General features: G+C 40.8%; 1 protein-coding gene across 3 annotated transcripts in view; it reads right to left on the minus strand.

Annotated features, from left to right (window-relative positions):
* supv3l1 (SUV3-like helicase) overlaps positions 1-24,137 on the minus strand; it is a 65,079-nt gene that overhangs the window by 23,447 nt on the left and 17,495 nt on the right. The window lies entirely within an intron of this gene.

Below are 24,137 nucleotides of genomic sequence, written 5' to 3' on the forward strand. Positions count from 1 at the left end.
TGTGTGTACACTAGAGAGAGGTGGTGCAATAACGTGACTGTGCGGGATAAAATATGCTCTATGGACATCAAATTGCTTATTCTCTCTATCCGACCATTTCATTTATTGCGTGAGTTTTCTCAGTTACACTTTCTTGTTGTGTACATTCACCCTCGTGCTAAACTGGGCTCAGCTATACACTGTGTACACAATTATTAGGCAAGTTGCATTTTTGACGATTAGATTTATTATTTAACAACAGTGCTCTTGGTCAAACCAAAATGTTTATAAACTTCAAACCTGAATATTTAAAGAAGTGAACGTGAGGATTTGGCTTTTTTTACAAGAATATCTGTGTGCACAATTATTAGGCAACGATTAGTGTGCAGAATTATTATGCAACTCAAAGAAAAACAAAAATTTTCCCATCTCACTTTTTCATTTTCATCTGTTAATGTGAGAATAATAAAGAAACAACTCAAACTTTACCAATAAGCATTATCATTTTAAAACTCAGTGACCAATATAGCCACCCTTCTTTTCAATAACTCTCAAAAGTCTTCCATCCATTGAATCTGTCAGTTTCTTGATTTCTTGACCATCAACTTTTTGTGCAGCAGCAACCACAGCCTCCCAGACAGTGTTCAGAGAGGTGTACTGTTTTCCTTCACTGTAAATCTCATGTGTAACCCTCTGGGGTCTGAGGGGGTTTTTGGGGCCTGGACAAATTTTGACATGTGCTTTTTTCAGTGTTTTTTAAACATATTAATGTCTAAAGTCTAATAACACTGTAATCAGCACAAAATTGGCTACAATAATATGTGAGCAGCAAGTTTATACATTATTGTGTGTTTGAGAAAAAAGTGGTTATGCATGGTTAGTGAAAAACTACAATTTTTTACTCACTGAAATAAGACCATAAAACACAAACAGAACATTAGTTCACAAGACTTTGGAGACCTGCATGTTGTAGGCTAAAGTGTTTACTTCAGAGTGTTGTGAATGTCATCTTGTTCACACATTCACAGGAAACAATACACTGATTTAAATTTTCTAAGACACTTTTTGTCCAGAAAGGCCATATGCAAGAGGGTGTGTCTGAGGATGAATAGTCATGTGATTTACCTGAGAACACAAAAGACGCACTGAACGACCAGACAAAGACGCGCATAATGAGCCTTTCAGTCAATGTAGATGGGACGGATTAGTGCAGCACAATACAACACAATGAGGAGCCAAACGATCCTCATTTGAGTTAAAATCAGTGTTTTTACTCTGAGGACAAGCTAAACTCTTTGTCTCTGTGTGGAATGTAAGGAGCGCCGCTTCACGTGCGTAACGCGCCATCTTCCAAACGCGCCGAAAAAGTGAGTAAATTCTATGATGAAGTTTGATATTTTGTGTCATTTCTCGGGGGTGTGCACATATTTACCTGGTTCACCTGAGATTATTTACATGTGAACAGTGGACAGAGTACAAGGCGGGACCGCATTACCTGTAATGAGGTGAGACAGGAAAAAACTGACTTCTCCTTACGTTCATACGGATTAAATAAAAAGTGATGATTTGTTTTTGACTTGAATTGTTTCACTCAAAAGAAAACATTTCAAGCTTTCTAGCCATATAATTCTTATTTTTATGAGGCAAGTATTTGCTGAGATTCTGGTTGTTTTATTTACGCGTCTGTGAAGAGAAATGGCAGAGACAGAAAAGTCCGAGAGCGCACCCTGTCGGCTTTCTTTATTTAAAAAAACCACAACGTTTTGTTTTTATTATGATGGTATACCACTAAAACTAGACCCTTTACAGATTTGAATGATATACTTCTTTTATCTGTACGATCAGAATTGACGGAGTAATTTCAGTTTGTTTCGGCCTTATCAGAAAAAGATGCGTCAAAACGCGCCGGCGCGTGCGTCGACCCCAGAGGGTTAAGAAAGGCCCATAAGTTCACAATAGGGTTTAGGTCAGGTGAGGAAGGAGGTCTTGTCATTATTCTTTCATCTTTAAGGCCTTTACTGGATAGCCATGCAGCAGAGTACTTCGGTGCATGAGATGGAGCATTGTCCTGCAAAAAAAAATCATGGTCTTCTTGAAAGATGCAGACTTCTTCTTGTACCACTGTTTGAAGAGAGTTTCTTCTAGAAACTGACAGTAGGTTTGGGAGTTCAGTTTGAGTTGGACCGAAAAGGTCCAACAAGCTCATCTTTAATAAATTCCAGTCTATACCAGTACCCCATCTCCACCTTGCTGGCGACTGAGTCGAAGTAGAGCTCTATGCCCATTGCTGATCCAGCCGCGGGCCCATCCATCTGGTCCATCAAGTGTCACTCTCATCTAGTCAGTCCATAAAACCTTTGTAAAATCAGTCTTCAGATATTTCTTGGCCCAGTCTTGGCATTTCAACTTATGTGTCTTGTTCAGTGGTGGTCGGGAACACCTTGTACTTCGGGATATTCCAGGCAGGTTACAGTTCTGGAATAGGACAGCACTGGAGGATAATGGGTTCCTGGTAGCTTCACATTTGATTCTTCTCAAATCTTTGGCAGTTAAGTGGCGTCTTTTTCTCTCAACACGTTTCTTGCGATCCTTTTGGGGATTTGCAACAAAATGTTTGATGGTTCTGTGGTCACGTCCTAATATCTTGGCAATTTTAAGAGTGCTGCATCCCTCTGAAAGATTTTTTATACTTTTTGACTTTTCTAAGTCTGTTAAATCTCTTTTCTGGCCCATTTTCCCTGAGGAAAAAAAGCTGCCTAATAATTTTGCACACCTGATATAGGGTGTTGGTCTCCTAGGGCCACACCCTCCCTCAATACACAAATGCACATCACCTTGTATGCTGAAATCCAATAGGCAGTCAAGTTTATACAGCTTGGAATTGGAAAATTTGCATTAAAATGACACATTACAGCTGAAGTCGATACCTTTTAATAAAGCTCCCAGACCCGATAGTATACAGTATTGTTCAAAATAATAGCAGTACACTAACTGGTGACTAACCAGAATAATCCAGGTTTTTAGTATATTTTTTATTGCTACATGGCAAACAAGTTCTCAGTAGGTGCAGTAGATTCTCCGAAAACAAACAAGACCCAGCATTCATGATATGCACGCTCTTAAGGCTGTGCAATTGGGCAATTAGTTAAAAAAAATAGCAGTGTCTGTACAAACTCAAAACTATTTTGTACAAACGTTTTTGTTTCTAGGATTTAGCAATCCTGTGAATCACTAAACTAATATTTAGTTGTATGACCACAGTTTTTTATAACTGCTTCACATCTGTGTGGCATGGAGTCAACCAACTTGTGGTACCTTTCAGCTGTTATTCCACTCCATGATTCTTTAACAACATTCCACAATTCATTTACATTTCTTGGTTTTGCTTCAGAAACAGCATTTTTGATATCACCCCACAAGTTCTCGATTGGATTAAGGTCCGGGGATTGGGCTGGCCACTCCATAACATTAATTTTGTTGGTTTGGAACCAAGACTTTGCTCGTTTATTAGTGTGTTTGGGGTCATTGTCTTGTTGAAACAACCATTTCAAGGGCATGTTCTCTTCAGTATAAGGCAACATGACCTATTCTAGTATTCTGACATCTGCAAACTGATCCATGATCCCTGGTATGCAATAAATAGGCCCAACACCATAGTAGGAGAAACATGCCCATATCATGATGCTTGCACCACCATGCTTCACTGTCTTCACTGTGTACTGTGGCTTGAATTCAGAGTTTGGGGGTCATCTCACAAACTGTCTATGGCCCTTGGACCCAAAAAGAACAATTTTACTCTCATCAGTCCACAAAATGTTCCTCCATTTCTCTTTAGGACAGTCGATGTGTTATTTGGCAAATTGTAACCTCTTCTGCACATGCCTTTTTTTTTGGGACTTTGCGGGGGATTCTTGAAAATAGATCAGCTTTACACAGACGTCTTCCAACTGTCACAGTACTTACAGGTAACTCCAGACTGTCTTTGATCATCCTGGAGCTGATCATTGGCTGTGCCTTTGCCATTCTGGTTATTCTTCGATCCATTTTGATGGTTGTCTATAATTTTTTGCACCTCTTTATAGGTTTTCCCCTCGCCAATCAACTTTTTAATCAAAGTAAGCTTTTCTTCTGAACAATGTCTTGAACGACCCATTTTCCTCAGGCTTTCAAATGCATGTTCAATAAGTGCTGGCTTCATCCTTAAATAGAGGCCACCCGATTCACACCTGTTTTTTCACAAAATTGATGACCTCACTGATTGAATGCCACACTGCTATTTTTTTGAACACACCCCTTTCAACTAATTGCCCAATTGCACAGCCTTAAGAGCGTGCATATCATGAATGCTGGGTCTTGTTTGTTTTCTGAGAATCTACTGCACCTACTGGTAACTTGTTTGCCATGTAGCAATAAAACATATACTAAAAACCTGGATTATTCTGGTTAGTCACATTGTACTGCTATTATTTTGAACAATACTGTAAAAAAGCTCTCTGTAAAGCCAGAACTGCATACTATTCATCACTAATAGAGGAAAATAAGAACAATACCAGGTATCTTTTCAGCACTGTAGCCAGGCTGACAAAAAGTCATAGCTCTGTTGAGTCCAGTGTTCCCTTAGCTCTCAGCAGTGATGACTTTATAAGTTTCTTTACAAATAAAATCCTTGAAAAAGCTATCAGACCACTTACACTATGTAAGTAAGAATGAACTATTTGAAGATTTTCAATCAGGATTTAGAGCACATCATAGTACAGAAACAGCACTGTATAACACAAACCAGTTAACCAGACTTCAAGCGTGTCTAACTGACATAAAGGCCTGGATGACCAGTAATTTCCTACTGTTAAATTCAGAGAAAACAGAAGTTATTGTATTTGGGCCTTAAAACCTCAGAAATAACTTTTCTAAAATTATAGCTACTTTAGATGGCATAGCCCTGGCCTCCAGCACTACTGTGAAAAACCTTGGAGTTATTTTTGACCAGGGCATGTCCTTTAACTCACACATAAAACAAATTTCTAGAACTGCCTTCTTTCACCTGCGAAACATTAAGAACATCCTGTCTCAAAATGATGCAGAAAAATTAGTCCCTGCATTTGTTACCTCAAGGCTAGATATTGCAAGTCATTACTATCTGGATGTCCCAGTATCTCCATAAAAAGCCTCCAATTAATCTAGAATGTTGCAGCCAGAGTCCTGACAGGAACTAGCAAGAGAGATCATATTTCCCCTATATTAGCTTCTCTTCATTGGCTCCCTGTAAAATACATAATTTAAAATCCTTCTTCTCACATACATATCCCTTCATGATCAAGCTCCTTCATATCTTAAAGACCTCATAGTACCATAGTATCCCAATAGACCACTTTGCTCTCAGAGTGCAGGTCTACTTGTGGTTCCCAGAGCAGAATGGGAGGCAGAGCCTTTAGCTATCAAGCTCCTCTCCTGTGGAACCAGCTCTCAGTCCGGGTTCAGGGTTCTCTTTCTCTCCTAGTTTGTACTCTCTCCCCCTCTCTCTGTACCTTCTGCAAGTGTCCCTGGTCCTGGAGCTGTATATTGCTGATGTGCAGTTACTGGCCCCACCAACCTGCACTGTCTGTTGTTTATTGTTGCTGTTCTTTTCTCTCTCCTTTATCCACTCACCCCAACCGGTCGAGGCAGATGGTCGCCCAAACTGAGCCCGGATCTGCTGGTGGTTTTTTCTTGCATTAAAGGGAGTTTTTCCTCTCCACTGTCGCCAAGTGCTTGTTCCTAAGGGATTTGTGGGGTTTTTAGTTAGTGCCTTGAGATGATTTGTATTGTGATTTGGCGCTATACAAATAAAACTGAATTAAATTGAATTGAATTGAATGTTCTGTATGTTTTATGGCCTTATTTCAGTGATCTAAAAAAATTTTGTTTTTCATTAACCCTCTGGGGTCGACGCATCTTTTTCTGATAAGGCCGAAACAAACTGAAATTACTCTGTCAATTCTGATCGTACAGATAAAAGAAGTATATCATTCAAATCTGTAAAGGGTCTAGTTTTAGTGGTATACCATCATAATAACAACAAAACGTTGTGGTTTTTTTAAATAAAGAAAGCCGACAGGGTGCGCTCTCGGACTTTTCTGTCTCTGCCATTTCTCTTCACAGACGCGTAAATAAAACAACCAGAATCTCAGCGAATACTTGCCTCATAAAAATAAGAATTATATGGCTAGAAAGCTTGAAATGTTTTCTTTTGAGTGAAACAATTCAAGTCAAAAACAAATCATCACTTTTTATTTAATCCGTATGAACGTAAGGAGAAGTCCATTTTTTCCTGTCTCACCTCATTACAGGTAATGCGGTCCCGCCTTGTACACTGTCCACTGTTCACATGTAAATAATCTCAGGTGAACTAGGTAAATATGTGCACACCCCCGAGAAATGACACAAAATATCAAACTTCATCATAGAATTTACTCACTTTTTCGGCGCGTTTGGAAGATGGCGCGTTACGCACGTGAAGCGGCGCTCCTTACATTCCTCACAGAGACAAACAGTTTTGTTTGTCCTCAGAGTAAAAACACTGATTTTAACTCAAATGAGGATCGTTTGGCTCCTCATTGTGTTGTATTGTACAGCACTAATCCGTCCCATCTACATTGACTGAAAGGCTCATTATGCGCGCCTTTGTCTGGACGTTCAGTGCGTCTTTTGTGTTCTCAGGTAAATCACATGACTATTCATCCTCAGACACACCCTCTTGCATATGGCCTTTCTGGACAAAAAGTGTCTTAGAAAATTTAAATCAGTGTATTGTTTCCTGTGAATGTGTGAACAAGATGACATTCACAGCACTCTGAAGTAAACACTTTAGCCTACAACATGCTGGTCTCCAAAGTCTTGTGAACCAATGTTCTGTTTGTGTTTTATGGTCTTATTTCAGTGAGTAAAAAATTGTAGTTTTTCACTAACCATGCATAAACACTTTTTTCTCAAAAACACAATAATGTATAAACTTGCTGCTCACATATTATTGTAGCCAATTTTGTGCTGATTACAGTGTTATTAGACTTTAGACATTAATATGTTTAAAAAACACTGAAAAAAGCACAAATGTCAGGACATGTCAGAATTTGTCCAGGCCCCAAAAACCCCCTCAGACCCCAGAGGGTTAACCATGCATAAACACAATCATGTATAAACATGTTGCTCACATATTATTATAGCCCAGTACGTGCTGATTACAGTGTTATCAGACTTTAGCCATTAATATGTGTAAAAGCAATTGAAAGAAGCACAAATGTCTTCTGGGTTAACATCCTTCAGGGCACACAAATTTGGTAGAGAAACTCAAAACGCTCTCAATAAAAGTATTATAAAATACACTCAGTATAGTGTAAAAAGATTTGATAAAAAGATTTGACGACAGTACACACCTGTGGGGGCCCAATATATGTACTAAGTGGATCTGCCAAAATTCCATTCATCCTAACCTTTTGCTGTCTGTTAATTAACTAGACACAAATACAGTCAACCAGACAAATGGTTGATATAAATATGGCAAAATCATAGGGGAAAATTCTGACCTGCTTATTTTTCTGAAAATCTTGATCTTGTTACTGCAGGTCTGCCTAGATATCTTTTAAAGTGGCTCAATAGCTTAATGATGTTCTGTTACCAAAAGCTATTAATGTCTGTTAATTGTAAAACTGAATCAGTCTGACATGCTGCACATGCACAAATTGATAATTTGATCATGTGATGTTTACTTTCATTGAATTTCATTGGCCCACTCAGCCACTCTCAAGAATCCTAAAACACACTAGACATTAAAGAACATTTGTTTCAGAAATGCCATTAGCACTAGACTAAAATACATTTCTTACAACTAGCAGAGATTAACCCATTATGCTTTGAAAGGATTTGGCAAAACAACTTTTATGAGATGGTGACATACTGGAATTGCATTCCGTTTGGTGATTCATGTTATACTTTCATGCCCAATAACATAGCTCCTGATGGCTCTGTGACTCATGCTCTGGAAGGACTGATATTGCTCTGTGATGATCTGGCAGACCTCAGGTGATGACACCAGTGTTTGGGGAAGGTTTGACAGTTTGGACGAGTGGAATGTTATTCCTAACTGGACTTCTATCTATTAGTCAAGCTTTTTTGTCATTACTTGTAATACAAAATTCATACTGCCACACGCTGCTTCAAAGGTAATAAATGAATAAATAATTGGCAGACTAAAGACACAAGTAAAACGCATTATATATAAAAACACAGCCATAAATAGCCGCATACTAGGCAGGTATGTCTGTGAAGATTTTCAGTCGTCCAGGTGAAGTTATCTATAGGTTGGGTCATTTCATGTTATTTCACTATAGGGCTGCTCAATTATGGAAAAAAAAACCTAATCACGATTATTTGGGTCATTATTGAAATCACGATTATTTTACACGATGACTCATTGACTTTGGAAATATGTTGCATTTATTAAACAAAACAATGAATTTTACTTAAAACAAATAATATAAAATATATTTAAATGTATAACTCACACCACCGCGAGGCAAATCTTGCACGTTTTTTATCCAAGTCCACTTCTCCAAATTCAAACTGTTCCCAAACAAAATTGCTTCTATCTCTTTTGTTGACCAAAGACTTCTGTGTCTGCCCTCTTTCCGCCATCTTCACTCGTGCTAATTTTTAAATGGTACCAGATACCAGATACATGACTTATTTCACAGACAGTATAGGCTGAGAGTGTTCGGGCTTCGGGAGAGGCAAAAGTGGGCATGCGGGTCACTAAGAACATAGGTCAAAATAACCAAAAAACGGAATAATCGTTTTTCCTTGATTACATAGTTTTTGTGATCGTTAAGACCCGAAATCAAAATCAAAATTTGATTAACTGCACAGCCCTGTTTCAATATTCATCCTTCATCAGGACTGATGAAGTTTTCACCTAAAAACTAGAAGTCCAGTTGCCATGACTCCTGTAGATACTAGGCAGGTAAGGCAGATTTAGCAATGTAACGAATAATACACTTAGATAAAAAGGGTGTAATAACTTCATTCTGACCAGCAACAACACATTTAGTCAAGTCATTCTGTCGCTTGCTGTCTAGGTGGTGTCCAGCAAATGATGTGGGCTTCATAGACAATTGGATAACTTTAAGGGAAAACCTGGTCTGATAGCAAAGAACGGCATCCATCCCACTTTACCAGCTCTCATCTCTAGAAATTTGGCTAGGTTTATTAGCCAACCTAAAGTCTAGCAATCCAGAGTGGTGACCGGGATGCAGAGACTCAGTCTTAAGCACCTCTGCAGTCTCCTTAGAGCTGTCATCCACCCAAACCCCACAGAGACCATGTCTGCTCCTCAACCATCTAAATTATAAAAATCTGAAGTTAGCACCAGGGAAGTTATTAATAAAAACAAAATAAAAATTAAAACTACTCTTCTTACTGAACAGGGAAACAGAACAGTCAAATGTGGATTATTAAATATAAGGTCCCTTTTGCCTAAATCTCTTTTAGTAAATGATTTGATAAGTTATCACCAAATTGCCTTACTCAGTCTTACTGAAACCTGGCTGCAACAGGATGAATATGTCAGCCTAAATGCATCACCCCCCCTCTCAAATTGTCATATTCTTCGAAGCACAGGCCAGGATGAAGGAGTAGCTACAATCTTCCAGTCAAATTTATTAAACTCTTACCCTAGGCACAGTTATAACTCACTTGAGAGCGTCACACCCAATCTGGAAAACTAAAAAAAACAGTTCTATGTTATTCAGGGTATCTGCAGGTTTCTAAGAGCTAGATTTAAGACTTTTTAAGACCTTTTTAATACCACACTGAATGAAATTTAAGACCAATTTTGTAGAAATAAAATAAAACATCCCACAATACAACCAATTACCATAACACACTGTTTATTGATATAAACTGTTTACACACCATTTGATTTATTGTGTAAAACAAAAATAAAATGCCAGGTGTTTTTCCAACAGGTTTCCACAGCTGCATTGTCTTATTCACACCGCATGTGGGTCTCCAAAGCTTTCATACACATTGTTCCGAGTTTTACATTTTTTTGCACAGCCTGCACCGGACCTCGAACACGTTGCCACTAACTGGACTTAACCACAGCGCAAAATTAGGGTTTTGTAACCAATTGTCATTAAATTTACATTTATCCATGGCAAAAGACTAATGCTGAAACTTTCCCGCAGTTCACGCAGCTGCCGGAAAGCATGTGTTAAATGAACTCCCCTCAAACGCGTATTTTAGTTGGTTCCGCCTATTTCGTTCTGCATAACAAATATGCGAAAAGCTTTCAAATTGATTTCAAGATGAAAATAAAATCTTCTTTATGGGGTCTGTTAGATTTCATTTTAAGACCTTTGAAACGCGAATTTAAGACATTTTAATGCTAATTAAGGCCTTAGTTTTATAATATGGAATTTAAGACTTTTTAAGACTTTTTAAGGATCCGCGGACACCCTGTTATTGTGTATAGTCCACCTAGCCAGTTTAGCCTAGTTTTTAACCGAATTCCCCGATATCCCATCTGATCTAGTGTTTCGTTTCCGATAAAGTCATTACAATGAGTGAGTTTAACATTCATGGAGATGTTGAAAGTAATAGTCACCCCTAGCCTGTATAGGCTCGTTAGATGGACTATGGACCCACAATCCTCAGTTGGTTTCACGGGTGAGGATAAACATTGAACTTCACCCTTAGACTGACGTGGTTGGATAAGTGCTGAAATGTTTCTACCTACAAACTACTATTGCAGTTGCCATGACTTCTAGATCGCCACAGCAGATGTTTGTCTTACAACAAATAATAAATTTAAGGAAATTATTCCTGTAAGATAGCTTCTTTCTAAATTCTGGACAGCTGCGGAATGGTTGAATCAAGACAGGCCTGTCCGATCAGAACTGGTACTGTCACACTACTTGGTTGAGTGTTGTAAATAAAGACTTAGTCACTTCCAGTCACTGTTCATTTAATCTCAGTAAATTGTTTATAACTCAGATCAAGAATAATATGGGTGTGAAAGGCATATGTGTGTGGTTTTCTGAAACACAGAAAAATATGCAATGAATATAACAGTAGTCTACAGTCGTATGACGACACCTCTAATACAACAGTGTGATCTCATTACTGCTGACTAATTACAAGAAGTAAGATTATAATGCTTTGCAATTAACCAACTGCTATAGAACAGCAATATACACTGTTACCATGCTTAAACAAAGAGCGTGTAATAGCAGGTATTGGATAAAGCTACATACTAGCCTCCCTTAGCTCAAACACTACGCCCTCCGTATACACTAACAGTACAAAACAGTGACTAATAAACAGCACTACACTGCATAGTTAGCATTAGCCTAGTTCCGGAACAATGTAGTCCAACAACTTCATTGTTAACTCAAACGAGCACTTAGCACAAATTACTGCTGCACGGAACAGGTGTACTTACATTTCCATAAGCACACAGTATGAGACACACCACCACTTTAGCTTAGCTACAACCCCAGCCAAACTCTCTGTCTAACTACTTGCAGCTAACTTGCTTCGGTGAGCTACTCTCTGCCCGCTCGCGGTGGAAGCATGTCTCTCTCTCTCCTTGCTTGCTCACTCACTCACTCCATCTAGTGTGCTGGTGATGTTAATGTCCCAAATTCCAAACAGGAACACAGAACAGTCTGTTTGGTTTAGTGGCGTTTTGTACAGCCGCCCCCAAATTCCCAGCGGGAATCTGAACTCCTCTATGGCTGGAAACATTAAGTCCATTACGGTTAATCCTGTAAAACTGGCAGACATATGAGCTTAGTCACAGGTCTGGTATAGGTCCTAGTTTTGACTTGCACCTCAGCTGATCGTGTCCTCTCAGAATCCAGTACTTTCTCTGTAACTCTGTTATCTGTGCCTGGGAAGACTCTTGTCACTTTCCCAATGGGCCAAAGAGCTCATGGCAGCTGTGAGTCAATGATGAGCACTGTGTCATCAACTTGGAGGTTCCTTGCCTCAGTGTTCCATTTCTGCCTGTTCTGGAGGCTGGGCAGATAATGTTTGATAAAATGTCTCCAAAAGTGGTCCGCCAAGACTTGGCTATGGCACCATCTCCGTCGACTCAGCAGCTCAGAATCCGGATAAACCACCTGTGGTAGGGTTGAGTCCCGCCGCCCCATGAGGAAACAGTTGGGAGTGATGGGGTCTGGATCTGCAATGTCAGCTGAAGTATAGCCAAGAGGCTTTGAATTGAGGATGCCCTCAATCTCCACGAGAACAGTCCGTAATACCTCTTCTGTAACAGTCTGCTCCAAGTGTTGTATTCAGAGCAGCTTTAAGGGAACGAATTTCTCGCTCCCAGCATCCACCAAAGTGTGGAGCACTGGGTGGATTGAAGGCGAATCTGATCTGCTGAGAACTTAATTTCGCCTGAAGCTCTGTCTCTAAGACCTCGAAACTTTCTTTCAACTCTCGTTCGCCTCCTTTAAAGTTAGTACCTCGATCGCAGAGAATCTCATGAGGTTGTCCTCTCCTGGCGATGAAACGCCTCAAAGCCATGAGAAATGAATCTGCATCGATGCCTGTTAATAAGTCCAAGTACATCTTGGGATCTGCTGCAGGTGATATGGAGAAGGAAACAGTGGCCCCTTTGAGGACTTGTAAATCTTGCCTAACTGTGAGAAGAGTCAATTCCTCCAGCTCTCCAACAAGTCCAAGCTGTTGGGCTGCTGCATGAAGAAGGATGGTCTGCTCTGATCCATCATCTAATACAGCATAAGCTTCGAGGGACTTGTCTCCATTCCTCAATAAGACTTTACTGACCTTTAGAAGCACCCTCTTCCCATCTGTGGGGCGATCAACATACAGTATCTCACTGGTTGAGTTCACAGGGCTGGACCTTTCAGCTGTAGTTGTGTCTAGTCATTTCTGATCTCTCATTGACATCATGGAGAACTCCAAGATGCTTCCGGTTACAGCTTTTGCAGAGAGCTTCCAATGTACACTTGGCGGCTTGACGGCCCCTGCCACAACGCCAACATCTGTTGTTGGTCTTAATCCAGTTCACCTTTTGTTCTCGACTCAGCTGCTTGAAGTTGGCACAGTAATTCAGGAGGTGCAAAGTGTTATCACAATAAGGGCAATACATATTTGACTTCCCCTTCTTGTTGTGGGTTTGTTGAGCTTGCACCTCTGGAGCTCTAGGTTCTGGGGGGTTCTCTGTGCCCATGAAAACTAAGGTGCTCTTTGTTGCCGTAGTATCTCTGTATTTATCTTTCCTTTTAACTGGGTCTTGTTTGGGATAACTGGGATAAATGTCCTCTTGCACATTTAGATTGTACTCCAACCATTCAGAAAAGTCCAGTAAAGAGGGGATGGAGACGTGCAGGGGGTGGATATATTTCCTGAAGCTGGATCTGAAGTCATGAAGTAGCTTGCGGAGCAGCCTGTCCACCTGAGATCCACACTCCAACTCGACTCTGCCTTTGCTCCCGAGCTGCTCCAGCATGCTCACCAGGGATCATACACAAAGTGCAAACATGTGAAATGCCTTGATATCATCAGTGTGGACGTTCAGACCATCCATCAGATGAGCGATGTGCTGGAGAGCTAATATATGAGGCTGACCATACATCTTGGTGAGGGCTGCCATAGTGTCTGTGAAAGGGTACCTGGAGTTACTGTAAGAGTCAGCCACCAGTAAGGCTTCTTCAAATCTAAGGTGGTCTTGCAGAATCTGAAACTTAAACCTCTCTGTTGCATCACTGGGTAGGAGGTTCTCCAGGGCTATTCTCAGCCGAGCAAATTCCCGTGGGTTTGATGAGGTGATATGAGGGATGGTGGGCGTCGGTCCTCTATAAGTCCTCTCTTGAGTGAGTGTATCCATGTGCCGTGATCCGTCTGAGTGATAGCAGGATTGTTCAGTGTCACCCTGCTCATGGTAACTTCGCCTGTGATGCCCTGCACTTGCATAATCATCTATGTGTGGTGACGTGGATCTGTAAGGTGAGGGAGGTCTAGAGGTTGAATAGTGGAGTGATGTGTAATGGACAGCAGGTCTTCTTGGTTCAGAATATGTGTTCTGTGGGTGAACATGTTCTGGTGAGCGGGCATGTGTTGTTCTTGTGTAGGGTTGGGGTGGGAATCATTCTCTTTCTGAAGATGCACAGTTGAACTTCCTCTGACTCGCGTGAATAAGAGGGAGAGCCCTTTAAATCCATCTTGAGTTGCCTTAACTCTCTGCGAAGTGCAGCAGTCCCCTCTAGCATTTCCTGATATGCTGGGAGCAGGTCAGTGTGCTGTCTTGTCCCATTCCCAGTGTCTTGTCCGTTCTCCCAGCAGTCAACAATCCTGAACCCATGATCTGATGCTTGACTAAGTGGTAAGTTAGATCTGGATGTATACTCTGTGTGCTCCAGTTCTCTATCCTTTTCCCTTTGGTTGGGACTAACTGGTTGTGACAACTGCCTCAGAGAGCCAGGTCTGGCGAGATCATAATCTACGTGTGCACATACAAATCCCTTCATAATCAAGCTCCTTCATACCTTAACCCACTGGGGTCGACGCACGCGCCGGCGCGTTTTGATGCATCTTTTCCTGATAACACCGAAACAAACTTAAATTACTCCATCAATTCTGATCGTACAGATAAAAGAAATATATCATTCAAATCTGTAAAGGGTCTACTTTTAGTTATATACCATCATAATAATCATAAAAGAGAATGTTGTGCTTTTTTTAAATAAAGAAAGCTGACAGGGTGCGCTCTCGGCCTTTTCTGTCTCTGTTAAACTTGCTGCTCACATATTATTTTAGCCCATTTTGTGCTGATTACAGTGTTATTAGACGTTGATATGTTTAAAAGACACTGAAAAAAGCACAAATGTCAGGACATGTCAAAATATGTCCAGGCCTCCAAAACCCCCTCAGACCCCAGAGGGTTAAAGACCTCATAGTACCATATTATCCCAATAGACCACTTCGCTCTCAGAGTGCAGGTCTACTTGTGGTTCCTAGTTTGTGCTCTCTCCCTCTCTCTCTGTATCTTCTGCAGGTGTCCCTGGTCCTGGAGCTGTATATCACTGATGTGCAGTTACTGGCCCCACCAACCTGCAGTGTCTATTAGTTGTTTATTGTTGCTGTTCTTTTCTCTCTCCTCTATCCACTCACCCCAACCAGGAGGCAGATGGCCACCCAAACTGAGCCCGGTTCTGCTGGAGGTTTTTACTTCCATTAAAGAGAGTTTTTTCCTCTTCACTGTCGCCAAGTGCTTGCTCATAAGGGATTTGTTGGGTTTTTAGTTTTAGTTTTTGTAAAGTGCCTTGAGATGATTTGTATTGTGATTTGTATTGTGATTTGAAATTTTTCTAGCCTGGAAAAACAGTCTACTAACATATAAAAAAGCTCTCCGTAAAGCCAGAACTGCATACTATTCATCACTAATAGAGGAAAATAAGAACAATCCCAGGTTTCTTTTCAGCACTGTAGCCAGGCTGACAAAAAGTCACAGCTCCGTTGAGCCCAGTGTTCCCTTAGCTCTCAGCAGTGATGAATTTATGAGTTTCTTTACAAATAAAATCACAACTATTAGAGATAAAATTCAGCAGATGCTTCCTATACCTGCAATAAATGAATCTTTTACTACAGTAGCTCTTGAATCATCTGTAGGACCTCAGTTATGTTTAGACTGCTTCTCTCCTATAGATCTCTCTGAATTTACATCAGTAGTTGCTTCATCGAAATCATCAACGTGTCTCTTGGACCCCATCCCGACTAGACTGCTTAAAGGCACCCTGCCATTAATGAACTCATCTTTATTGGACTTGGTAAATTTATCTCTAGTATCAGGCTACGTACCACAGGCCTTTAAGACTGCAGTAATCAAACCTTTACTCAAAAAGCCTAGTCTTGATCCAGGTGTCTTGGCTAATTATAGACCAATATCCAACCTGCCATTTATTTCTAAAATCCTAGAAAAAGCTGTTGCTAAGCAGCTATCAGACCACTTACACAGGAATGAACTATTTGAAGATTTCCAATCAGGATTTAGAGCACATCATAGTACAGAAACAGCACTGTTGAAAGTTACCAACGATCTTCTCTTAGCCTCAGATAATGGACTTGTTTCGATACTTGTCCTCCTAGACCTTAGTGCAGCATTCGACACCATTGACCACAACATCTTATTACAGAGACTGGAGCATGTGATTGGTATCAGAGGAACAGCGTTAAAGTGGTTCCAATCCTATTTATCGGACAGATTCCAGTTTGTTCATGTCCATGATGAACCTTCCACACGAACAAAAGTTAGTTATGGAGTTCCACAAGGTTCTGTGCTAGGACCGATTCTGTTCACCCTGTACATGCTTCCTTTAGGATATATCATTAGGAAGCACTCTATTAATTACCACTGCTATGCGGATGACACTCAGTTATATCTATCTATTAAACCTGTTAACACAAACCAGTTAACCAGACTTCAAGCCTGTCTAACTGACATAAAGGCTTGGATGACCAGTAACTTTTTACTTTTAAACTCGGAGAAAACAGAAGTCATTATATTTGGGCCTAAAAATCTCAGAAATAACTTTTCTAAAATTATAGCTACTCTAGATGGCATAGCCCTGGCCTCCAGCACTACTGTAAAAAACCTTGGAGTTATTTTTGACCAGGACATGTCCTTTAACTCACACATAAAACAAATTTCTAGAACTGCATTCTTTCACCTGCGCAACATTTCCAAAATTAGGAACATCCTGTCTCAAAATGATGCAGAAAAACTAGTCCATGCGTTTGTTTCCTCAAGGCTAGATTACTGTAACTCATTACTATCTGGATGTCCTAATATCTTAATAAAAAGCCTCCAATTAATCCAGAATGCCGCAGCCAGAGTCCTGACAGGAACTAGCAAGAGAGATCATATTTCTCCTATATTGGCTTCTCTTCATTGGCTCCCTGTAAAATATAGAATAGAATTTAAAATCCTTCTTCTCACATACAAATCCCTTCATAATCAAGCTCCTTCATACCTTAAAGACCTCATAGTACCATATTATCCCAATAGACCACTTCGCTCTCAGAGTGCAGGCCTACTTGTGGTTCCCAGAGTTCTCAAAAGCAGAATGGGAGGCAGAGCCTTTAGCTATCAAGCTCCTCTCCTGTGGAACCAGCTCTCAGCCTGGGTTCAGGAGGCAGACACTCTCTGTACTTTTAAGGCTAGACTTAAAACCTTCCTCTTTGACAAAGCATATAGTTAGGGCTGGCTTCAGGCAACCCTGAACCATCCCTTAGTTAGTTATGCTGCTATAGGCCTAGACTGCCCAAGGACCATTGGTGCACTGAGCTCCCCTACCCTACCCGCCCCCCCCTCCCCCTTCTCTCCGACCTCATGTATATTCCACCATTGAATGTTACTAACCTTGTGCTCTCTCTCTCCCCTAGTTTGTGCTCTCTCCCTCCCTCTCTCTCTCTCTCTCTCTCTCTCTCTGTACCTTCTGCAGGTGTCCCTGGTCCTGGAGCTGTTTATCGCTGATGTGCAGTTACTGGCCCCACCAACTTGCAGTGTCTATTTGTTGTTTATTGTTGCTGTTCTTTTCTCTCTGCTCTATCCACTCACCCCAACCGGTCGAGGCAGATGGCCGCCCAAACTGAGCCCGGTTCTGCTGGAGGTTTTTTTCTTCCGTTAAAGGGAGTTTTTTCCTCTCCACTGTCGCCAAGTGCTTGCTCATAAGGGAATTGTTGGGTTTTTAGTTTTAGTTTTTGTAAAGTGCCTTGAGATGATTTGTATTGTGATTTGGCGCTATACAAATAAAATTGAATTGAATTGAATTGAATTGAATTGAATTGAATTGGCGCTATACAAATAAAATTGAATTGAATTGAAGTCTGCTTATTATCTCCTAGGTCTGTGTGCTCTTGGTGTGACATTGCCATAGTAATCCACTATCCGGCTCGAAGGACCATGTAAGATAGCTTCTTTCTAAACTCTGGACTGGTGCGGAATGGTTGAATCAAGACAGGCCTGTCCGATCAGAACTGGTACTGTCACACTACTTGGTTGAGGGTTGTAAATAAAGACTTAGTCACTTCCAGTCACTGTTCATTTAATCTCGGTAAATTGTTTACAATTCAGAATAGGAATAATATGGGTGAAAGGCATATGTGTGTGGTTTTCTGAAACACAGAAAAATATGCAATGAATATAACAGTAGTCTACAGTCGTATGACGACACCTCTAATACAACAGTGTGATCTCATTACTGCTGACTAATTACAAGAAGTAAGATTATAATGCTTTGCAATTAACCAACTGCTATAGAACAGCAATATACACTGTTACCATGCTTAAACAAAGAGCGTGTAATAGCAGGTATTGGATAAAGCTACATACTAGCCTCCCTTAGCTCAAACACTACCCCCTCCGTATACACTAACAGTACAAAACAGTGACTAATAAACAGCACTACACTGCATAGTTAGCATTAGCCTAGTTCCAGAAAAATATAATCTAACAACTTCATTGTTAACTCAAACGAGCACTTTTACTGCTGCATGGAACAGGTGTAGGCCTACTTACATTTCCATAAGCACACAGTATGAGACACACCACCACTTTGGCCTAGCTACAACCCCCGCCAAACTATCTAACTACTTGCAGCTAACTTGCTTCGGTGAGCTACTCTCTGCCCGTTCGCGGTGGAAGCACGTCTCTCTCTCTCCTTGCTCGCTCGCTCACTCACTTCGCCTCGCAATCACTCTGCTGCCATCTAGTGTGCTGGCGATGCTAATGTCCCAAATTCCAAACAGGAACACAGAACAGTCTGGTTTAGTGGTGTTTTGTACAATTCCATTATTAAATTCTATGCCATGTGTCAACACAGTAGAGTGCAACCACCTCAATCGTACCTCCCTACCAAGATGATTATCATGACAGTGCTATAGCCTCACTGCATTAAACACTTGATACTGTATAACCTCTGAAAAAGAAGGTAGTGAATCAAAGGAAGCTAGCTGTAGCTGCCAAAGATGAAGCTTGTACTACAAAAGCTTGAGTCATCTGCAAGACTGCTTCTTTACCATAGATCTCTTTGAACAGTTGCTTCATCTAAGTCATCATGTCTCTTCCCCTAAAATCCTTTAAAAAGTTGCTGCTAACTAGCTATGTCACCACTTACACAGGAATTAACTATTTGAACATTTTCAATCATGATTTAGAACACACAATACAGAAAGAGCACTATTACTAGTCACCAACAGTCTTCTCTTCGCCTGGGCTCATCTCTGTACTTGTCCTCTTAGATCTCAGTGTTGCATTTGTCACCATCAACCAAAGCATATTATTATACAGACTGGAACATGTGACTGGGATTAAAGAGACAGCACCAAAGTGATTTTAATCTTATGTATAAGATGTTGCAATTTGTTCATGTTCATGTCTTCATCTTATACATGCGTACCAGAGGCAATGTTGTTAAGAAGCACTGCATTAATTACCATTGCTATGCAGATGACACTCAGCTGTATCCGTCTATGAAACAAACCAGTTAATTAGACACCAAACATGTCTAAAGGGTGTAAAGGCCCACATAACCAGTAACTTTTTACTTTTAAATTAAAAAAAAAAAAAACAAAAAACAAAAGTTACTGTATAAAAAAACCTCAGAAACTGCTTATCCAACAACATACAGTGGTGTGAAAAAGTGTTGGCCTCCTTCCTGATTTCTTATTTTTTTGCATGTTTATCACACTTAAATGTCTCAAATAATCAAACAAATTTAAATATTAGTCAAAGATAACAAGTAAACACATCATGCAGTTTTTAAATGAAGGTTTTTTTAGCCACACCCAGGTCTGATCACTGCCATACCTGTTTGCAATACCCCAAGAGCGCAGCGATGACTCATCCAAGAGGTCACAAAAGACCCTACAACAACATCCAAAGAACTGCAGGCCTCACTTGCCTCAGTTAAGGTCACTATTTATGATAAGAAAGAGACTGGGCAAAAATGGTCTGCATGGCAGAGTTCCAAGACGAAAACCGCTGCTGAGCAAAAAGAACATAAAGGCTTGTCTCAGTTTTGCCAGAAAACATCTTGATGATCCCCAAGACTTTTGGGAAAATACTCTGTGGATTGACGAGACAAAAGTTTAACTTTCTGGAAGGTGTGTGTCCCATTAAGTCTGGCGTAAAAGTAACACCACATTTCAGAAAAAGAACATCATACCAACAGTAAAATATGGTGGTGGTAGTGTGATGGTCTGGGGCTGTTTTGCTGCTTCAGGACCTGGAAGACTTGCTGTGATAAATGGAACCATGAATTCTGCTGTCTACCAAAAAATCCTGAAGGAGAATGTCCAGCCATCTGTTCGTGACATCAAGCTGAAGCGAACTTGGGTTCTGCAGCAGGATAATGATCCAAAAAACACCAGCAAGTCCATCTCTGAATGGCTGAAGAAAAACAAAATGAAGACTTTGGAGTGACCTAGTCAAAGTCCTGACCTGAATCCGATTGAGATGCTGTGGCATGGCCTTAAAAAGGCGGTTCATGCTCAAAAACCCTCCAGTGTGGCTGAATTACAATAATTCTGCAAAGATGAGTGGACCAAAATTCCTCCACAGCGCTGTAACAGCCTCATTGCAAGTTATTGCAAACGCTTGATTGCATTTGTTGCTGATAAGGGTGGCCCAATCAATTATTAGGTTTACGGTAGTGATGGGCAAATGATACCGAGGCTTTGAAGCTTGTGTCACTCTTCCTGAAGCGGAGTGATTCGAAACGCTGTGTCGGAGCTTGTATCAAAACACCAGTGTCACGTGACTGACGTTCGAAGCTTTGAACGTCAACGCTGTTTCGCTTCGCGCTTCATTGCTTCAAAATGTTTCAAAGCTTTTCATTGGCTTATAGTCTTTCAGTGTGTGTCATTGGCTCATGGCGTTTCAATGCATTCTGAGCCAATGACAGCTTGACAGTTTTGGCAGATTTGAGTGGTTTGGTGCCATACCAGCTATATAAGATGCATCATTATGCTTCAAAATGGGGTTGTGAGGAGATAGAGATTTGGAGAGTGAGAGTATTTTGGCAAGTTTCATGGCGAGTCCCACCAATAAGCAACGTTCTAAAGTTTGGGATCATTTTGATCTCAAGAGGTCTGAAATTTTATTGCTGTCATGGGATTGAAACAGTGCCAGTGCTTCAGTCGTGCTCTTTAGAGGTTGCTAGGTTTTCAGTTGTCCACCAGATGTCACTGTCACTGAAGCCTCGAAGCTTTGAATCTTTTTTGGCACAATTGTCAGGAAAGCCTCAGTGCTTCATGAGGCTTCACTTGCCCACCACTAGTTTACGGGGCAAACACTTTTTCACACAGGGCCATGTAGTTTAGGATTTTGTTTTCCCTTAATAATAAAAACCTTCATTTAAAAACTGCATGACGTGTTTACTTGTGTTATCTTTGACTAATATTTAAATTTGTTTGATGATCTGAAGCAAAGTTTAAACATGCAAAAAAAAAAAAAAGAAATCAGGAAGGTGGCCAACACACTGTAGCTACTTTAGATGGCATAGCTTTGGCCTCTAGCAGCACTGTGAAAAACCTTATTAGTTACTTTTGACCTAGATGTCCTTTATTTCTAGTGCTACACCTATCGATCATCTTTGGAGTCGAGTATTTCAGCAATTACTTGAGTAATCAAATAAAATACGCAAAAAAATAACACTATTTTGTAAACGACAGGTTACCTTAAAATGACATTACCTTGTGTCAGCTCCCTTGGGTGAGCCAGTCTGGTTCACAACTGGGTGCTTTCTGTTCAGATGTTGAAGCACTGACAAAGTGCTGTTGTGGTACACCAGTTCTACTTTACAATACATGCATTGTACCTTGTTGTCATCTTTTTTAAGTTTGAAATGGTCCCAAACTTTGGACATTTTCTGCCTTTTTGGACGGTTTCACTCTGCCATAGCGGCAACTTTTGACACTGAAATGTGTTGCGTGACAGTGATTACAGTCCATGTGGAACAATGATCCCTAGCCATAGCAGGTCCGATAACACATGTGATAGTGATTAAATTTATCCTCGGGGCAGCGCATTTGCATCATCCCCTCCTCATCCTAATACAGCACTTCGTTCTCAGAGTGGTCTACTGGTGGTTCCCAGAGTTTCCAAAAGCAGAATCTGAGGCAGAGCCTTTAGCTGCCAAGTTCCTCTCCTGTGGAACTTAAAACCTTCCTTTTTGACAAAGGGCTGGCTTCATCCCTTAGTTATGCTGCTATACGCCTAGACTGCCCAAGGACCATTGGTGCACTGAGCTAGGCCTAGACTGCCAAAGGACCATCGGTGCACTGAGTTCCCCTACCCTAACCCTCCCCACCCTTCCCTTCTCCTCTCTTCCTCTCCTCCCCCCCTCACATGTATATTCCACCACTGAATGTCACTACCTTTGTGCTCTCTCTCTCTCCTAGTTTGTGTTCTCTCCCTCTCTCTCCGCAGGTGTCCCTGGTCCTGGTATATCGCTGATGTGCAGTTACTGGCTCCATCAACCTGCAGTGTCTATTTGTTGTTTATTATTGCTGTTCTTTTCTCTCTCCTCTATCCACTCACCCCAACCGGTCGAGGCAGATGGCCACCCAAACTGAGCCCGGTTCTGCTGGAGGCTTTTTCTTCTGTTAAAGAGAGTTTTTCCTCTCCACTGTTGGCAAGTGCTTGCTCATAAGGGATTTGTTGGGTTTTTTTTTTTTTTTGTAAAGTGCCTTGAGATGATTTGTATTGTGATTTGGCACTATACAAATAAAATTGAATTGAGATGAAACTTTCTTTTACAGTCCAGTTTCAGCTCACCTACCTAGTAAATAGTTGTGTTTTACTTAGTATAAATATATCTGAGTTATTACCAACATAATCCAGTTACAACCGAAAGGCACTTGATGGGTAACAATGGAGGTTTTTCCTAGTATTTCATCTGTAGTTACCCTGTATTTACCTACTTGTTACAGATGTTAGTTACCCATCACATACTGTAAGTTTCCCTTTATTTACCAATTATTTATATTTGTTTTTATTCACCATTTGTATTGTGATTTGGCGCCATACAAATAAATTGAATTGAAAATTGAATTGAATAGATCTTGGCAGAGCTGACTTATGAAATAATCTAATTCAAGGTGTTTGGTCAAGGCTTAATTTCATACATTTAATTAATTAATATCCAGTCTCATATCATAGCTACGATCTGTCCTGCATCCATCCCTAGCACTTTGCACAAATCAAACTGAAGGAGTCAGTGGAAGTCAGTAGGTGAAGGCACTCCAGCGTGGGTTATGCAGATCGCATCAGGCAGGCAGAACTCAATATAACAGAGGCTACATGGCACAGCGTCAGGACAGGACCAGCAAATCCGGTAAGAGCAGAGGAAAGGGATCATGTGTGTACGTCCATAACAATCTGTGCACTAACATAGCGACTATAGCCTGTCACTGGTATTTGACTCTTAAACGCGGGACTATTTGCCTTCCCAAGGAATTTACTGTGGTCATGATAACTGCCATGTACATTCCACCGGATGCCAAAGCTGACTCAACTCTCTGACATTTGCATAGCAGTATTAGTTTACAGCAGAGTATATATCCTGTTGCATATAATAGCTGTGTACTTCAAACACGCAGATTTAAAAGCAGTGCTCCCTAAATTCCACCAGCATGTTGTGTGCTATCATAGGAGATAACACACCGGATAAGATCTACGCTAATATCAAGTGGGCCTACAGGACTAGACCACTTCCACACCTGGGTCAGAATGACCACATGTCCCTGCTCTTAATCCAAACATACACGCCCCTCAGGAACTGCTCTTACCACCACCAAAACTGTTAAAACCTGGCCTGATAGAGGCTCTCAGCAGCTGCAGATTGCTTTAACAGAACCAGCTGGGCTCTCAGTCTTTGACTAAGTCCATGCTGTGGCATAAATAAACATGGACTAAGCATGGATCTGAACAGTTTTTTCAAAAATGAATGTAGACATCTGTATGTTTTTACACATGCTCTTGCATCCTAATTTTCTTTTACTATTATATAGGCCAGGGGTCTCTAACTTCAGTCCTCGAGGTCCACTGTCATGCTTCTTTTCCAACTATCCCTGCCCTTGCAGTTTCTGATTGG

The sequence above is a fragment of the Mastacembelus armatus genome, chromosome 3 (assembly GCF_900324485.2).
Source record: "Mastacembelus armatus chromosome 3, fMasArm1.2, whole genome shotgun sequence".
In the NCBI taxonomy this organism is placed as follows: domain Eukaryota; kingdom Metazoa; phylum Chordata; class Actinopteri; order Synbranchiformes; family Mastacembelidae; genus Mastacembelus; species Mastacembelus armatus.